Consider the following 2,500-nt stretch of genomic DNA (forward strand, 5'->3'; position numbering starts at 1 on the left):
TTTGTAGATTTGCCTGTCGCCTGTTTGATGCCCTCATACATGGCCCTTATGTTGCCACTTTCAGACGCTTGCTGGATGTTGTCCGATAACTGAAGCCAGTAGTCATTGGCGCAACGTCGTGCTGTTTGCTGTGCTTTGCTGCGTGCAGCTCGCAGCGCCTGCAGGTTCCTCTGACTCGGTTTATGTTTATAGCTGACAAGTGCGCTGCGCTTGGCATCAATGACTGGCTCCATCTCAGTAATTCTGGCTTCAAACCAATCATTGCTCTTGCGCTCCTTTTTGCCGTATGTCAGAACTGCAGTGCTGTAAATGGCGTTTCTAAGAGAGTTCCAGCTGTTCTGTGCGTTTTGTTCTGCTTCTCTATGAGCTGTGTTGAGAATCTTCTTAAGTTGCTCGTTGAACTCTATATTCTTTTCCCGGTAAGCTGCCTTGCTGATGTTGATCCTGGGCTGGCCCTTTCTCTTTGAGTGATGAAGTTTCTTTGGTGTCAGTTTCACCCTTGTGGCAACCAAAGAGTGATCAGTGTCGCAATCAGCGCTTTGATAGGACCTGGTGTTACAAACATTGTTAAGAGAATCGCGCTTAGTAATGATCATGTCCAGCTGATGCCAGTGTTTTGACCTTGGATGTCTCCATGACACCTTGTGACATGCCTTGTTCTGAAAATAGGTGTTCGTCACGCATAGGTTGCGATAGCAGCAGAGTTCAAGAAGCCTCTGACCATTTTCATTCATCTTTCCTATGCCGTGGTGCCCCAAAACGGTTGGCCATGATTCTTTGTCAGCACCAACTCGCGCGTTGAAGTCGCCAAGAAGGTAGATGTGCTCCACTTCTGGGATATTGTTGACAATGGCGTCTAATGACTCATAGAATTGGTCCTTTACTTCAACCGAAGCTTGCAGTGTTGGGGCGTAGACGCAAACAAGGTTCACCGAGTCCTGCATGGATGACAGGCGCAGCTTTAAAATTCTCTCTGTGCCGTCTGTTGGCGGTTCGATCATAGGAAGCAATGTATGGCGTACTGCAAATCCAACACCGTGCTCCCTCACGTCTTCTGTGCCTTTTCCTTGCCAGAAGAATGTAAAGTGTTTCTCCTTCAGGGATCCCCTCTCTGGGAGTCGCGTTTCCTGCAAGGCTGCTATGTCGATGTTCAATCTGTTAAGTTCACGATCAATTACTGCTGTTTTTCGAGCATCGTCCATGGCCTGAAGGTCATCTGTCAGTCCTGAGCGCATAGTTCTTACATTCCAGCTTGCTAATCGAAGAGCTGGGGACTTCGTGTTCTTTTTCATTTGCTTGCCTGGTACACAGTTTAACGATCCACTTGTCAAGCTTGCAAGCTCTAAGCTCCAGGCACCCTCTGAAGCAGCCAGATCGTGGCGGGTCAACACCTTTCTGGCTGGGGGCTGCCCAGCTTGGGGCGGGCGGTAGCTGACCAGTAGGATTACGATGATCCCTCCCACCGTCGCAGACAACCCGTAGCGTCCAACTCTACGCCAATCGAGCAAGGACTTATCACTCGTAGACTGCTGTCTTCCGTGTTGTTACTCTTCACCGGTGAAGGTGAGACTGGAGTGTCCTCTCCAGGGCGCGGCCTGGGCAGAGTATGTGGAGATCCTGGGCTGCCCAGTAACCAGAACCTCCCTCTCTTCCTCCCTGGTGTGGTCCAAGGGATCTCACAGCGATACGTTTGGCATCAGTTTGGATGCAGATTTCTGTCAGGTTTACTCCTTAGCCTTTCCTCCTCCCGAAGGTATCCACAAGGCAGTGGAGCCATACATCGATGGCTAGGGAGAGTATGAGTTATAGGGGTAGATTAAGAAAAGTAAGGACATACAGAAGACACCACACTACAGAATGAGTGTGAGGTGGGTGAGTGAGGAGCAGAGCGTGTACCACTCACCGGTGGGTTCTGACTCCTGCACCTTAAGAGGAAGGGGTCCCACCTACTCCCTAACCCGGTTATACCGCCGGGACTCGGTCGCGCCCATAACAAACTCAGTAGAAACAGGGAACACCACGGGAAGGTGCTGTTATGGACACAATAATGCATGAGAGGCCATATGCAATAATCTCTGTCAAAGACAGGATTACGCGGCGATCAATGCACCTGGAAATGAGAGGTGTTGGGTTCGAAATGCACATCAATTTCCTTTCAGCAAGCGGGACGTCCGGCCCAGACCTTGCAGCTCAACAAACAGCTTAACCCTCTCCTTACCAGCCATTTTCAGGATTTTCCCCAAAACTTCACACCCAGCTATCTAACACAAAAATATATTTTTTATCACTCAAACACAATAGCAGTAAGTTCTTGCGATAAATAATTTCTGTAGCAAAACATGCTCTACAACACAATGTTCATTTTCTTTAAACTTTACGATGTACAAAATAAATTTAAAGAAGAAAATTGTTGGTTGTATCGTAACGAATGTGACGATTTTCCTATAGTTGGTAATGAGAGGGTTAAATAACGTACTAACACACACAACTCTATGTGTAT

General features: G+C 48.1%; 2 protein-coding genes across 7 annotated transcripts in view; one reads left to right on the forward strand and one right to left on the reverse strand.

Moving 5' to 3' along the window:
* The window catches only part of LOC144956890 (uncharacterized), a 602,990-nt gene that overhangs the window by 199,486 nt on the left and 401,004 nt on the right, over positions 1–2,500 (reverse strand). The gene's annotated exons all lie outside the window — the stretch shown is intronic.
* Positions 1–2,500, forward strand: part of LOC144957330 (uncharacterized) — a 190,961-nt gene that overhangs the window by 58,217 nt on the left and 130,244 nt on the right. The gene's annotated exons all lie outside the window — the stretch shown is intronic.

The sequence above is a fragment of the Berghia stephanieae genome, chromosome 11 (genome assembly GCF_034508935.2).
Source record: "Berghia stephanieae isolate SIO BIC M18660-M18661 chromosome 11, UCSD_Bste_1.3, whole genome shotgun sequence".
Lineage (NCBI taxonomy): Eukaryota > Metazoa > Mollusca > Gastropoda > Nudibranchia > Aeolidiidae > Berghia > Berghia stephanieae.